The sequence below is a fragment of the Amblyomma mixtum genome, chromosome 4 (genome assembly GCF_055824585.1).
Source record: "Amblyomma mixtum isolate Tamu chromosome 4, ASM5582458v1, whole genome shotgun sequence".
Classification (NCBI taxonomy): domain Eukaryota; kingdom Metazoa; phylum Arthropoda; class Arachnida; order Ixodida; family Ixodidae; genus Amblyomma; species Amblyomma mixtum.
In genome coordinates this window covers 110,004,772-110,021,101 of record NC_143015.1, presented here as the reverse complement: position 1 = coordinate 110,021,101, position 16,330 = coordinate 110,004,772, and the positions used below count along the sequence as shown (strand labels likewise).

General features: G+C 51.4%; 1 protein-coding gene across 1 annotated transcript in view; it reads right to left on the bottom strand.

Moving 5' to 3' along the window:
- Positions 1–9,466: 9,466 nt before the first annotated feature.
- Positions 9,467–16,330, bottom strand: part of LOC149347830 (uncharacterized) — a 39,469-nt gene continuing 32,605 nt past the window's right edge. The window contains exons 13-14 of the mRNA XM_089587527.1: positions 14,713–14,790; positions 9,467–9,722 (exon numbers count right to left, since the gene is read on the bottom strand). The gene's annotated coding sequence lies outside the window, so the exon portion shown is untranslated. The remainder of the gene's footprint in view (positions 9,723–14,712; positions 14,791–16,330) is intronic.

Genomic DNA, 16,330 nt, shown 5'->3' with positions numbered 1-16,330 from the left:
CCACATCTACCTCTCACCACCGCCATGTACTTGAAAACGCTATTGCGGCGTCTATTGATCCAGGAAGCCAGCGATGCGTCCTTTCTTTCCAAAAAAGTCATGCGAGTCTATAATGTCAACGCCGACGCCAATAACACAACGAACGCCGATGGGCTAAGGCTTCGGTGCCGCGTTCCTGCCACAACGTTGTGAATGCCAACGCATGCGGCACACATCTCTCACTACCGCCACGTAGCTTAAAGCGCGACTGAGGTCACCACTCTACCAGGGGGCCAGTTTTGCTCCTTTCCTTTCGAAGCTCCCGTTCATCGGTTTCCGCGCAGCCTCGGAGCGGTTGAAGGTCTACTCGTCGGAGCGTGGAACAGGACGTAGTAAAGCTTACGTTTTAAAAAAACTGCCGTGTCCGGATTAACGTCCCGAAGGAACGCAACACACCCTCTTAGAGGTACACCGAACTGGAGGGTTTCGAAATAGACTACCCGGGGCTCATAAGCGCTAGGAACGCTCAGCACACGGGCGTCCATTTCGCCTCCATCGAAATGCGTTGGAGGATTTTTCCAGTCGCCTCCTCGGTGCCATCGAAATGTCAACGAAAAAAAAGGCAATACAGAAACGCGGGTGTGTGCACAACGCATGCTGAAGTAGCAAGCCAGATGGAGTTCCTGCAGAATAAAAAGAAAAGCAAGCCGTTCGCAAAAATATACGCGTTCAGGGTGGACGCCTGAACTAATCTGCGTGGAAATGAAATTGAGGAGTGAATGGAGAGAACCAGGAAGAACGGTTGCTGATTAATTTCGGGTTAATAAATGCATTTAACTAGGCCCACCGGGGAACGACCCCTCACAGCGTACAGCATACGGCGTCTTTTGTATTCCACCTCAGATGAATCGCGGCCGCCATGGCAGGGGTTTGTACCTGCGCCGTTCTGATCAACAGTCGAACACGCAAACGCAGCCACGGCAGTGGGTGTACTTCAGCCAGTGAGTCACCTCTGTGGCTCGAAGGCCTTGTGCGAGGTAGACTTGGTGTGTCACGAGCCAGTCTTCCAGGAGGCTACGCTGGGGACGAACCCGTTTCGGAAGAGCTTGGAAGACGCTGGCAGTTAGGTTCGTATGTACTTACATATCGCCTAGAAATCGAGAACCGGCTCGCACACGGAAAGGCTCGTTCATTGGCAAATACTCGAATGTAGATAGTCCATCGACAAAACTGACAGGGAACGATTGTAATTTGCGATTGTAATTGCCGAACGCAGTAGAACACTGTGACCGCTGCGAAAATGCCCAGAAGTCCCATTACCGGCTGAAAATTCCTGTTAGACTTCGCGTCAGAAACCTTAACTGGCCAAACAATTGCCCGACTACCATCCCTGCCCTCGGAGACGCACTATCCCTCCCTGTCCTCGGAGACGCAATGGCGTTGTAATGTATAAGTGGACTACATGCCTCACCTTATGCTATGATGTGTTGATCGCCCGGAGAGGCCGCCGCTGTGGAAACCAGCTGTCGGTCGCGATTGTTCCAGTAAAATGCCAGAGGGCCTCCAAAGCGCCGACGATAACTTCAAGGAGACCCCTACAGAGCTTTCTCATGAAGATCTATCTGGGGCATGGACACCCGGCACTCTGCGTCTCTTGCACTGATGCGGGAGACACGTCGTGTTTGGCGCAAGGTCACGTCACCAGAGCCACTCACGCTCATGCACGCGCTCTCCCTTCTCTCCGCTCACTGGTCTCGTGCTGCCCCTGGCGTCGATATCTTTGTCGTTAGCGTTGTTGTGTTGTTGTTGTTGTGACTGAGAGAAGGATGAAAAGGAAATTGCACGAGCCTGGGGTGGTATTCTCCCGGTGTCGCCTTTTCCGACATGTCGCATTCGCTCTTCGCTGATTGGCTCGAGCCGCGGTGACGGCGGCGTGACGACACGGACCCGCCTTCCTGCTACGTCATCGTGACGTCGCCCCAATTTACTACGCTTAGCCGAACAACGGAATGCGCTGAAGCGATTCGAGCGGGCGACGGGCTACCGTTAGCGTACGAACGCAATCGGCAGTTGCGGCTTTTGCGCCCTTGGCGTGAAAACATGGCGACGTCCTTTCAAGCGAGAGCCGCCCGCTTCAGCCAATTCAGCAGTCCTTGCGATTCCGGTCGGCATGTTTACCGGCAACTACTGGTGTTGTTACTTTTCGCTATGACTTACCTTGCTTCGACGATAAAGTTTAAGCTGCAATTCAGCCTAGTTTTTTAGATACGCTCTCGATTCTGGAGCGCGCAAGCCTAATGGGACCTCCAGCTACACTGCTACCGTCTGCAACTGCCCGAAACGCAGCCGAAACCTAGCACAACCGTCCGGAACGAAAGAAAAATAGATTTGGAGCTTTTTCGCGGTGTTTTATAGACTTAAATGAAGTAAAGCGAGTTTATATAAAATTTGCAAATGTTTTTTTGAACATTAGACGGCATGTGATGGCAAATATTCTTGCTATAAAAGATACGAAACTACTGCTACTAGTGGATCAGCAGTGGTAAATTGTCGCTTCTCGGAGTGAATGAATGCACCGCAGACGAAAGTGCCGGCGGCTTTTTCCGTTTCTTCGAGCATCTGTAAGCACTTCTTTAGGCCCCGTCCATATGCGACATGTCGCAAAAGGCGACACCGGCAGAATACCACCCCTGGGAATGACGCGCGTCGCAGCAACAACGGCGTCCCCGGAGCGGACGCTGCTCAAAAAAACAGATAAGCGGCCGAAGCCGCGGTCGCCGAAGCGTGGACAGATACTTTTGTCGTTAGTCACGAGACCTCTGCTATATATAACGCCAACAACACAATGAACGCCGATGGCCTATGGCTTCAGTGCTGCCTTCCTGCCACAACGCTGTCAATGCCAGCGCATGCAGCGGACATCTGTGACTACCCCCACGTTACTCAAAGAGCGACTGAGGTGCCCACTGTTCCAGGGGGCCAGTCATGCTCATTTTTTTTCCTTTCGAAGCTCCCGTTCATCGCTTTCGGCGCCGTTTTGGAGCGGCTGAAGGTCAAGGAGTCGGCGAAACGCATAACATGGCTCTGTAAAGCTTTTGCTTTAACAATATGCCGTCGTTTACGTTACTTTCTAATGCGAAATTTGCGCGCAGCACATTTGCTGTTTCAGCTTTTCGATATATTGAGGCAAAGAATTCGAGCAACACAGACAGCTTGTTACTTTTCACACATATTCATTCCTCACGGAACACTCCGCTAACAGTTATTTATGGTCATGAAGGAAGCTTTGTGGTCGGAGAAACACATAAATATATGCGCTCGACTTGCTGCACCAATGCTTGATTCTCAAAGAGAAGGTCTATGCAAGTATTTCGCGAGGTTGTCACAGCCTTGGGAGGCGTTACGATCGAGAGGAACGGGATGCTCTCCCACGTGAGTGTTAAGGAATTCCTATTTGTCTTCTGATCTACACAAGCCCCCACCCACCCTGCCACCCTGGAAGGGGGCCCTGGTTGATCGCGAGAGTTCGCTCACCGTTGTCAGCGCTAACGCATAGAGCCCATATCTCTCTCTCAACACCCCACGTAATCGCGATTCAGGCCTCCACTGTCCCAGGGAGCCAGTTATGTGCAGTCCCTTTCCTTAAAATGATCGGAGTGTAAAACGCTGTAGACGCCAATGAACACAACGAAAGCCCAAGGCCTGTAGCGTCATCGCCGAGTTCCTGGCACAATGTTGTCAATGCCAACGCATGCAGCGCACATCTGTCACTACCGCCACGTACCTTAAAGAGCGACTGAGGTGCCCACTGCTCCAGAGGGTAAGTGATGCTCGTTACCTTTCCTTTCGAAGCGTCCATTCTTCATCGGAGCGGCTTAAGGTCAAGGAGTCGGCGAAACGTGTATCAGGACGTAGTAAAGCTTATGGTTAAAAAAAAAATGGCAGTGTTGGGATTAACGTGCAGAAGCAACATACACTCTTTGAGGTACACCGCACTGCAGGGTTTCGGATTAATAGCACCAACCCGGGGCTCTTAAGCGCTAAAAACGCTGAGAACACGGGAGTTCGTTTCGCCTCCATCCCAATGCGTTCGAAGTTTTTCAGTCGCCTCGCAGTCGCCATATAGAAACGTGGGTGTGTCCACAATGCGTGCTGAAGTAGGAAGCGAGATGATGAAGTTCCTGCAGAACAAAAAAACAAAAAACAAGCGGTTCGCAAAAATACACGCGCTAGGGGTGGACGCCTAAACTAATCCGTGTGGAAATGTAATTGAGGAGTGAGGGAATAGAACCAGGAAGAGACGGTTTCGGATTAATTTCGGGTTAATAAATGCAATGAAGTTGGCCCACCGAGGAACGACCACTGACAGCGTACAGCATACGGAGTCTTTTGTATTCCGCTTCAATCGAAGCGCGGCCACCGTGGCAGGGACTGAACCTGCGTCGTCCTGCTCAGCAGTCGAACAAGCAAACACAGCCACCGCGGTGGGTTCACCCCCGCCAGTGAGTCAATATTTCCAAGAGGAGCACAGTTGAGGTGTCAGGGTTGCCTAAAACACTGTTCGGTGCGGGTAGTTTTGGTAACTATTAATTCTATAATTATGACAGCACTGATAGTGATACTGTGCAGTACATAAGGCTGTAGCAGTCATTACTAATGCATGCATAGCTATTCTATCATTTTCATAATGGCTTTCCTGATATGAAGCTGTCCTAGGATTGATATTCTTTGTTCTATTTGACAGATATTGTGTTTTGTTATCGCTTCCTGATTTCTTGTTTTGGTCTCCTTACAGGGAAAAAGTAGAGTGTGCGTTCTTGTCACCTAATGCTGCCACCACTGAAGAAGTGCTCCGAAAAAGTAAAACACCTGTTTTTCTTTTTTTTGTATGGATCCGTGTGTACTCTTACTCAGCAAAAAAAAATTGCATCGGCTAAGGTATTGAATAACGCAAACATCTCAGCGAAAAGCTGTTCCCGCAGCTGCGATGGCGTGACTGGGCACAGCTGGGTCAGAAGCCTCCTTCTTGCATTTGTGAGCAGCCTTGGGCTGACAGCGGTGTTCTTTCTTATGATGAAGCCTGCTGGCTTCGCCTTCTGCTTCATCTACAGCTTTGTTAAGCCGTCGGTGACGCTTTCTCCTACGAGCACGCCGAATCTTGGCTGCCAACTGCGGTTGGTCTGACGGTGGGGTGGTGTTGGTGGTAAAAAAATTTATTAAAGAGGGACAGGAGGTATGTTTGGAGCAGCCCTTAAGAGACTGATCCTTACAAACACTAGTTGGAGGTCCCTAGTACGGGACCCCAGTCGCGGTGGCCGCCGCCCGGGCGCGCCCGACGAAGGCTTGTTGAGCCTGTAAGTCGTGGCAGCCGAGCAGGGTCGCCTCCCAGTCCTCCCGGGTTGGGTTGGGCCCGCCCTCCGACCCAACCGTCCCGCATCTGCCTTGGCAAAGGTGCTGCTTGCAGCTGTTGCGCGCAGTTATGAAGTGCCGTCACTTCAAAACCGACCATATCGAGCCTGTCACGACTCTGAGGACTTATAGTAGGTTGTCGTTCCTGCCCACCGATCAGTCCCGCATATGGACGAAAGAAAGACCCTGTAGAAGAGTGCTCAGTAGTGTGGGGACCAGCAGACCGACGTCTGGAAGACGAAGAGTAAAGGCCAAACAGCTACAAGAAGGAGCCTCACGTGTAGATGCGTACGTGAGGGTTCGCATAGTGACAGGCGCTGTGCCACAGAGCTGTGTACGAAATGGTTAGGAGTGGCCGGCGAGCTGGCGACGAAGGGACTGGCCATAGGCGGAAACCCCGGCTCCTGCAGAGCGCGCCGTCCTCGCATAATGTGTCACCTAGTCTTGCGATGGTCTGCAGGGGGGAGCAAGGATGCCTGCATACTGGACGTAAGATTACGCAACTCCCATAATTTTTTCATCTCCCTCCTAGCGACCTCCTTCTCGAAGTATCTCAAGTATTCCAAGAGCCGGCCGGGTGTACCTGCCTTCTTAGCACAGAAGGAAAAATGAGTGGTGATAAACGACTGTGATCCCTAATTCAGTATGTTAAGACAGTCTTTAGGGTAAGACAGTCTTTAGGGTGCATTTGAATAAGGGACCTATCGGTTAGGGGTACAGGGATATATCTGGCATCAGTGTGCATGCGCTTAAAATTTCCGCTAGAGTAACTGCTCTGTGCACGTTCACTGGTACCCACTATTCTGCAATACACCCTATATCGCCCTCTTGTTTAATGCAACCAGAGAGAGCGGCTTTGATAGGGTAATCTTACCATTTGGAGCCAAACAGGCGCACTTAGTGCAGTTGGCTGCTTTTATGCAAAGTGTTCAGGCCAAGGGCTTTTCGTTTCGCTTGCGTTTGGAGGCATTGCGGCTTCGTTGATTGTGACGGAGCAAGGACTTACTGCACACCGCTGGATGAACTTGTACGCGAGCCACAGTGGACTGATAGAGCAGCGTTCATCAGGTGTCACAACGAGCCGTTGCGGTTTGGTTGGTTGGTTTATAGGGTTCAACATCCCAAAGACTCTCAATCTATGAGAGACGCCTTAGTGAAGGGCTGCGGAAAATTCTACCACCTGGGGTTTTTGGAATCGGATGACAATCGCTGAAGCAGAGACTGGCTGAGCATGAGGAAGCTTAATTGTTTATTCTTGTGACAAATGAAAATAGGAGCTTGTATACAGGTTAGAACACTTATACATTGTACGCCGCTTAGGGAAGGTTCCGCACAACATACTCTGGAAGAGTATTCATTAAAATTTCATTAAAATGCAGGATATCTCGGCCGAGCAACCATGAACTTCAATTAGCATTCTTCAGGGGTGCCCACAGTGTTGCGGCATCACGGTATCTACACAATTGGTGGACCCGCCTACTGTGGTTGAAAGTTGTAAGTCCATATCTGCTGCTGATCCTAAGGTCTCTGGTTTGATCTCTGTCGCAGGCACCGCATTTCCTTGGAAGCGAAGCTCAAAAAGGCGCCAGTGTGCTGTCAGCGTACGTACGTTTATGCACCGTAGGTGTCCCTATGGGTCCAAGTGGCGCTGCGGCATGCTAAACCACGGCCGCTTGATGCAAAGCGCAAAGCGAGGTGCGGCCAGCCACGTCGCGCCGCCGACAATGGGTGAGCATGTCCTGGCGGAGTTTACAGTCGCGGCCGCTGTTTTCGGTGGGGGCGCCACTGTTCGGGGACAGGTCCCGGGAGTGGACTCCCGAAGCGCTCCTTGCTACGTCGTGTTCGAGCGCGTTTGCCTCGTGTAAAACCGCGTTTGCCTTCCATATTCAATGCAAAATAAAAACCACTACTACTACTACTCACGTTCCTCATGTCTGCAGTGCTTTCTTTGGATTTTCTGCTGTGCGCGTGAGTGAGCACGATTGCCTCGCGTCTGCAGTGCTGGATTTGGACTTTTCGCGTGCGCGTGAATGAATGTTTGCCTCGTGTCTGCCGTGCACTCTTTGGGCTTTTCGTGCATGCGTGTGTGGAGGTCAGGGACGTGTATGGGGCACGATGCCGCGCATCTGCTGTGTGCCACTGTCCGTCACAAACTCCAGAAAACAGCCAACTGTCAGATATCATGAGTTTCCCTCTGAACTAGAGCGTCGAGAAGCGTGGCTGAAAATATCGCTCGCGAAGTACTGTCAGGGAAAGGAACAAGTGGGCGCAAAGCGACAGGTCTCTGGCATGTTCCTTGCATTTTACAGAGAATGACTACAAAAAGTAAGGTCAAGGAAGGTTCTTCGTCTGTGAATGGTTCCTTCCTTTCTTGTATGACAATGCAATGAAAGTGTCAAGTACTTTGTAGTTTTCTCGGGTGCAGGTGGGCTTATGAGGTTCGACAACTTCAGCTATAATTATCGTTTTTTTTTTTTTTATAAATTGCAATAACTTGTGTATATAAGTGCCAAAATTCGACGTGACACGAAGCGGAAATTTACTGCGTGTGACCAGTTGTGCGTGTCCGTCTCATTCACCGTCTACATGGGGTAGCGAGAAGTGAATAAAAATCAGGGAGCACTTTGACGATCTAAAGTGCGAAGAGGCGAAAGCCTTTAACCGCCTCTGTCGGTGCCCTCTGCTTGGCGACTGTTGAAGATCGTTTGGCGACTCTTGAACGCTTCCTGTACGGCATCGCGAGCGCGTTTCGTAGCGGGCGACATTGGAGCGCGCGCGGGCTGCATCCTTCCTCGATCAACGTTCAGAGAGCACCTGAGAGAGCTCTGGGTGATACGACCATTGTGACTTTTGACGTCAGTGCACATGCGCCATTGTTAAACCACCTGAGGATTGCGCATGGGGCACTGCGCATGCGCAGTGTGCGCGTTTAGTGGGTATCATTAACTAATCATCATTACTGTTCGTACATCTACTACTACACCATTAACTATCATTACTGACTTTTCAAGTAACTATTAATGACAGCTGCCGCGGACGCATGGACGGACGGACACGCTGGCGAGTCATGAGCCATAAAAGGCTCACGCCTTAAAAGTAGATCGAAAGCTTCAGGCGCATTAATGCAACATCCTGAGGTACAGCCGCTCGCCCGGTCGTGCATCGTATAGGCGGGCGTTATGGACAGCGTTCAGGCATACACTTCCCACCTGCTGCGGTGATTGTGACATAATCGGCGCTTTCAATGATTACTTAAAAATGCAGTCTTTAATCAAGCACTAGGAAGAGCACTGTTTACGCCCTCTAACAGTGAGCAACGGGCGTACCGACGCAGCTGTCGCGGCGTTTCCCTGCGAGCAGTTGTCCCCGAGCAGTGGCGCCGCGGCGGGCGCACGGAGAACTAGGCCCAAGACGCCGTTTCTGTGCGACGTGGCGGGCCGCACCTCGCTTTGCGCTTTGTATCTAGCGGCCGTGGCTAAACCTTACATGGCGATCACTAAAGACTGGGTGCTTCCAAGCTTTCACCATACTCCCCCAAATCAAACGTGCCCAAATCCACTCTTCCACTGCCTGCGAAAATGAGACTGCGCCCTTCCCAAAGTCAATTTTCATCTCTGTAGACTAAAAAATTGAGACCGTACAGCATGCGCAGGAGCAAAGCTAGGCGGTATAGAGTTTCGGCGATGTTCAAGAGCACATTCCAAACCGCTGCCTCGTTGACTGCACCGCAGGCTTGTTTGTGCCCTAACTATCTAGCATCCATGGTGGCAAAAGCGCGTAGAATGGGAGGAACAATGGCTTTCAGAAAGGTAGTTTGGTGGTAAGAATACTTGCCAAAAATTATCTGGTGCTGACACTGTGTGCGCTGCAGGCCCGGTATCGCAGTATCCTCCATATTTTTTATTCGAAGTGGCATTAGTGAAGACTGCCGTTGTGCAGGAAGATGGGCAATTTCAGGCTATGATCAGCCTTCAGCCCATCTAGTTAGTGTTCTCAGTAAAATAGGTCACCAGGGCTTCTTTTGGATGATGGGTTCCCGGCCGTCGTAATGTCAAAACCAAGATTCAGTACCACACGCTGTTTAGCACGCCCTTTATTATGCCATGCTTGATTGGCAGTAAGTTCAACACTGCATTGCTGTAGACACCCCTACGACTGCACATTGTGAAAGGCGGGTTTTAAATGAGAATGTGAGGCACTCCTGCGCCTTCATCGGGTTTGTGGGGTTCGTCGAGATGGGAGGACTGCTGGCGGAAGTAACTTGCTCGCACTCTTCTGCACACTGTACACCGGCTGTCGCTGTTGCACGTGCTTCTCGGCTGCTGAAGCTCGTCCTGGGCACCACGTCGTCGTCGAGGATGAAATGAGGATTATTAGAACGGGAAACACCAAAAAAAAACATTGCTGCAGCAAAAATACGCATTCCCACAAACTGCCCGTAGAAGCACTTGTACTCCACCTTATGTACGTGAGGTGTCAGGTTTCCAGCCACATGGTCTGCTTTTGAGTCACATGGCTGGGCATTTACGTCGTCCACGAAGATGAATGTATCTATACGGGGTAGGAGAACCATCATTCTCACCTTTCACAACCTTGCTAGATTCAAAGCGGTGTTAAGGGCCTGACTGCACAAAGCAGACCCCGTGGCCTGGGAACTTTTGACCCCCTTTGTACATCTATAGGGCCTCCATATAAGCAATTTATAAGTTGGGTGTTCAGAAAAGCAGCAGCTCTTTGGACATCCTAACCAGTTTTATTACCAAGATCACATAACGCGGTCATGTGTGCTGTGTACAGTAGTTGAGAAAAATGAGAAGCAAGAAATTTTATGCACAAGAATATCGGGTCGTACGTCACCGGACGTACGACCCGATAAGGGCCTGTATATCGGGGGAGCAGTTTTTCACAAAGGCCCACACGGCGGGAAGGGACCCAGAATAACACAAGGGAGCCAGGAGAGTAGGTGACTTCACGACGGCGACAGTCATGACGTCGTTTCTGATTGACTTGGGAGGCCGATAGCCGCTGGCGGGCGACAAGACGGACAGCGTCGGCGCAAGCGATGGCGTCCCGAGCGTAAGGACTCGTGGAGGCGGTGGCGGGCAGTACACTGTCTAAGGGCAGCAAAGGATCGCGGCCAAAAAGAAGGTAAAAAGGGGAGAAGCCGGCTGTATCGTGACGCTTAGAATTGTAGGCGAATCTACCAAATGGGAGGCTAATATCCCAGTCGCGGTGATGGTCGGAGACGTACATGGAAATCATGTTGGCGAGGGTACGGTTCAAACGTTCAGTGAGGCCGTTCGTCTGCGGATGGTAGGCCGTGGCGAACTGATCACGGACGGAGCAGGAGCGGGGGAGTTCGGCGACCACTTTGGAAAGAAAGCAGCGGCCGCGATCGGTGAGCAGGTGACGGTGAGCACCGTGGTGGAGTATGACGTCGTGCAGGAGAAAGTCAGCGACATCAGTTGCGCAGCTGGTTGGGATCGCTCGAGTAATAGCGTAGCGCGTGGAGTAGTCCGTCGCGACCGCGATCCATTTGTTTCCCATAGCAGACACCTGAAAAGGGCCGAGCAGGTCGAGGCCGACACGGGAAAACGGGTCTACGGGGATTGGAATCGGCTGAAGGTCTCCGGGAGGGAGAACCGAGGGCGTCTTCCGTCGTTGGCACAGCTCGCAAGCGGCCACATAACGGCGGACAGAACGGTATAGACCGGGCCAAAAGAAGCGGCGGCGCACGCTGTCGTAGGTGCGGGAGACTCCAAGATGACCGGCCGTGGGAACGTCATGAAGCTGCTCAAGGACGCTGCTGCGCAGATGTTGAGGGACAACGAGCAAGAGGTCAGCGCCATCAGGCCGCATATTGCGCCGGTAGAGGACGTTTTCATGGAGCGCAAACGGGGCGAGGGACGCATCACAGCGGTTGGCAGTGAGGCGGTCGATGAGGGAACGCAGCGAAGAATCCAAGCGCTGTTCTTGTGCAATGTTGCGGAAGGCCGAGATGGATAAGACGCAGGCGTCAGCCTCGCATTCGTTGGAGGAGGGCGCATCGACAGGGTAACGGGACAAGCAATCCGCGTCCTGGTGCAAGCGGCCGGACTTGTGGACGACACAAAATGTGTACTCTTGTAGGCGAAGAGCCCAGCGCCCCAGCCGGCCAGTAGGGTCTTTGAGCGAAGAAAGCCAGCATAAGGCGTGGTGATCCGTGATAACAGAGAAAGGGTGCCCAAACAAGTAAGGGCGGAATTTTGCAATAGGCCAAACCAGGGCGAGGCATTCCCGCTCGGTAATAGAATAGTTGCGCTCTGACACAGAAAGGAGACGGCTGGCGTACGCAGTAACGCGAAGCTTGTTGCGTTGCCGCTGAGCAAGTAGGGCACCAATGCCATGGCCGCTCGCATCGGTGCGAAGTTCCGTAGGGGCTGAAGGATCAAAGTGCGCCAACACAGCTGGAGCAGTGAGGGCACTGTTAAGGGCTCTGAAGGCGTCAGCTGGGGGGTGTCCCCAAGAGAACGGGATGTCCTTCTTGAGGAGCGTGGTAAGAAGTCGGGTTATTTCCGCAAAGTCCTTGATGAACCGGCGGAAATAGGAACATAGGCCGAAGAAGCTGCGCACATCACCGGAGGAGCGCGGAGTAGGAAATGAACGCACGGCGCGGACTTTGTCGGGGTCGGGTTGGATCCCAGCAGAATCGACCAAGTGGCCAAGGACCTTGAGCTGACGGCGGCCGAAGGTACATTTCTTCGAGTTCAGCTGAAGACCAGCGCGGCGGAAGACGGCAAGGATGGCTGAAAGGCGATGCAGGTGGCTTTGGAATGTGGACGAAAAAACAATCACGTCATCTAAGTAGCAGAGGCATGTCGTCCACTTAAAACCGCGCAGGAGGGAGTCCATCATGCGCTCGAAGGTCGCAGGGGCATTGCACAGGCCGAAAGGCATGACTTTAAATTGGTACATGCTGTCCGGGGTGACAAAGGCGGTTTTGTCCCGATCCCGTTCATCGACAGCGATCTGCCAGTACCCTGAGGGAAGATGGATGGAGGAAAAGTAACTGGCGCCGTGCAAGCAGTCGAGAGCGTCGTCAATTCGGGGCAAAGGGTAGACGTCTTTCTTTGTGACGGCATTCAGATGGCGGTAATCGACGCAGAATCGCCAGTTTTAATCTTTCTTTTTAACAAGCACGACAGGGGACGCCCAAGGACTACTCGAAGGCTCGATGATGTTGCGGGCCAGCATCTTGTTCACCTCTGCCTGAATAACACGGCGCTCTGCGAGGCAGACCCTATAGGGCCGTCTGTGAATAGGGCGGGGCTCGCCGGTGTCAATGTGGTGGGCGACAACAGAGGTTTGACCCAAGGGACGGTCACCAAAGTAAAAAATATCACTGTAGGAGGACAAGAGGCTGTGAAGAGCTGTAGAATCAGCAGAGGGGAGATCGGCCGCTATCATCCGGGAAGTAGAATCCTCACGGGAGGGCTGCGATGTAGGGACATTGGAGACGGCAGTCGTTGGGTCAGAAGGCAGGACAGAAACTGTGCAATCGGTCAATGAGGACAGATCAGCAAGTGAAATGCCGGTCGGAAGTACCTGAGGGGACAGGCTGAAGTTGAGGACAGGGAGGCAGGTGCAGTTGTTGGTGATGTGGACAATGGTGTGGGGAAAGAGGACGTTACGATTCAGAATGACAGCGGTGAGATGGCAGGCGACTTAGTCTCCATCAGGGACGGGAGGAGAAGGAGACATAGGGATGTAGACAGCACCTTGTGGCGGGAGACTAGCAAACTCGGTGGATTGAAGGCGAGGTGAGCTGGTGGAGTCGTCACTGCACAGGGGCAGATCCAATCGGAGAAGGCCTGAGGAACAGTCAATAAGAGCTGAATGGGCGGTTAAAAAGTCAAGGCCAAGGATTATATCCTGAGGGCACCTGGTCAGGACGGTGAACAGAACGGGTATACGACGGCCGGCAATGCTGACACTCGCAGTGCACATTCCAATCACGGCAGCGGGGCTGCCATCGGCGACGCGAACCGTGGACATGGCGGCAGGCGTTAAAACTTTCTTCAGACGGCGGCCCAAAGAAGAGCTCAGGACAGACACTTGGGCGCCAGTATCAATGAGGGCAAGGACCGGGACACCATCCACGAGAACATTCAGGGGATTACGTTGGGCAGCGGGGGTCAAGAGAGGATTTTCAGGCCGGGTCAATGATGCAGCGTCACCTCCGGGGGCTGCATCGGCTAGTTTTCCGAGAAGTGGCGGGAGGTCGAAGGAGAAGGGCTGCGGCGTGTGGTAGGAGAACGGGAGCGGCGGCCTAATGGGGAAGGTGAGCGGCTGGACCCACGAGCGTACGGAGCGGGCTAGTCACGGAGCGGATCGGGACGTGGTGTGAAGCGGCGCGGGCCGTAGTCGTTGCGGTGGTCGACGAAGGAGTAGGGGCGAGGTGGCGGGGACCAACGGCTGCGGCAGTGACGGCACGACCTACATGTATACAGTGTATACAGCCCGATTACACTGCATAAACAGTGCAAATAGAGTGCACGCTTACTAAGACAGACTGGTCGTTACTATTATCCAGGTTAATTCCGAAGTGTGACTGAAAAGTGAGTTAAATGATAGCGAGTGAGGCCTAAGGTCGCTTATCTGCATCGAAACACGAACACTGAAGCAGTTGTACACGCGTCAATGACTTGGTTTAATGGTATTTAACTTCACAAACAGAACCTATTACACGAATGCAGATGAAGTGGCAAACACATGCAAGACAGCTGCTGCTCCTGAACGGCCTTGATATATGCAGTGTTTAGTCCCGAAGTGACACATGGGTGAGGAGCGCTGTAATGGAGAGCTCCGGATTGATTTCGATCATCTGAGGCTCTTCAACGTGTACTTACGCCGTACTGCAAGCGGGATCGAACCCGAGACCTTGAGATAGGCAGCCGCCACCACGGTGGTTGCTGAAAGTCTAATTGGCTGAAACCACTCACTTGTCCAGAAGTTATTTGTGAACGAAATTTTTCGAAACGTGACTGGAAACATTAAGCATGCTGGACATCAATAAATTTGTTTCCAGCATCCTTTAAAAAAGTAGTGCGGCGTTCCCATTAGATAATTGCGCGTATGGAAGGACAGCATATCGGAGGACAGCGTATGGAAGGAGCTTTACTCCGATACAGGCGTATTCCTGTTTACAGTGCATAAAAAAATGCGACGATGTTCAACATTGAATATGGCACTATACATGAAAGCATGCCCAGCTGAAAGATAAGTGGCTGCTAACATGGTGTAGTAACTTACGATGGTGCATTTCAAAAGTAGCTGCAAACTCACCTTCGCATTTCAGCGGAAGGCACCGCCGGGCACCATTGGTCGAACTGAGGGCACCACGTCCAGAGGATAGCGCCGACTCTGCAAACGTGTGACAAGAAATTTGCAGGCTTCATCATACACAAGCTAATATATTATAGAGAGTTATTTTCTTTTAATGTTTACAGATTCTTATTTTAAACACTGTGGGCGATACTTCGGTGCGGTCTGTGCAGCTGGATTGTGCAGCAACAAGGCGGACACAGAGAAAGACACAGCCCAATCATTAGATGATTAAGTAGCAAATTAACTAATAACCTTTTATTGTTTGATTAAACGGTAAGATTATATCGCGAAGGTGAGCGCAGTTTTTTCATTTTCCTAAGAGGCCAATGGGGTTCAAAATGTCGAACATCATACTTATGTATTCCAAAGCTTGATGAGTTAGCCTTCCGCGTTGCATATTTATAAAACGTCCGGGCGCATAGTACTGTGGCCGATATCACAATAACAGCGTTTACGTCGCAAACTACGTAAGCGGTGTGTATATTTGTTGCATTATAAATTCAAGTCACATAATTTATAAATGTGTCTTTGTTGCATTTTAAATTCAGGTCACACCGTTATATAAATGCGCGACGCCAGAAAGACAAGTCAATGAGCTTTCAATTGCGTATATTTCGAACGTCATTGCCAATAAAGAAAAGATATTATAAACTGGGCTCTTCTTCGATGCAGACGTCCTTTGGTTTGGTTTTGTGGGGTTTAACGTCCCAAAGCGACTAACGCTATGAGAGAGGCCGTAGTGAAGGGCTCCGGAAATTTCGACCACCTGGGGTTCTTTAACGTGCACTGACATCGCACAGCACACGGGCCTCTAGAATTTCTCCTCCAAAAGAAATTCTAGCCGCCGCGGCCGGGATCGAACCCGCGTCTTCAGGGCCAGCAGCCGAGCACCACAGCCACTGAGCCACCGCGGCGGCTATGCAGACGTCCTTTAATTTTGCAATATAATCTTGATGCATACAATGGCTGCCCTGCTGTACAATGCACCTGCACAGAGCGCACTGATGTGTATCAGTTTAAAAGGAAATCTGTGAATGTTGAAAATATTTACCAGATATGTACAGAGTACTCATCATCAATGGCTGTTTCAAACGGCTTTTTGTTTCACGAGACGGTTTATCTCAGTATTTATTGACACATGTACTAATCACGTACCGTAATTACCCAATTTTAATGCCTTTTTTTCCATGAGAACAGCCCCGAAATTGCATGCGGATTGCAATCGGATACTAAAAGTTAGGCAGCGGTTCAACTCTGCCAAACAGAGTTTCATGTAGCGAAAGCGACGTAAGCAAGCGGTCTGCCGGATTGTCAGAAGAAGCTTGCCGCAATCTTCGAAGATGTAGTTCACTATACGTGCGCTCCTCAGTGCACTCTCCTTCCTCCATAGTTTAAGTCAAGCGCACAGCTCTGGTTATATACGCCCCATACCTGACGTCACAACTGTGAACTGAATCACGTGACATGGTGCTTTCTTACTACCTCTGCCGACAAATTACAAAGTGAAAGTTTAATGTCAAAGTTCAGGGTCAAAGGTCATGGTCAGTGCCCATGCGCAGATCGCCTTGAAGGCGGC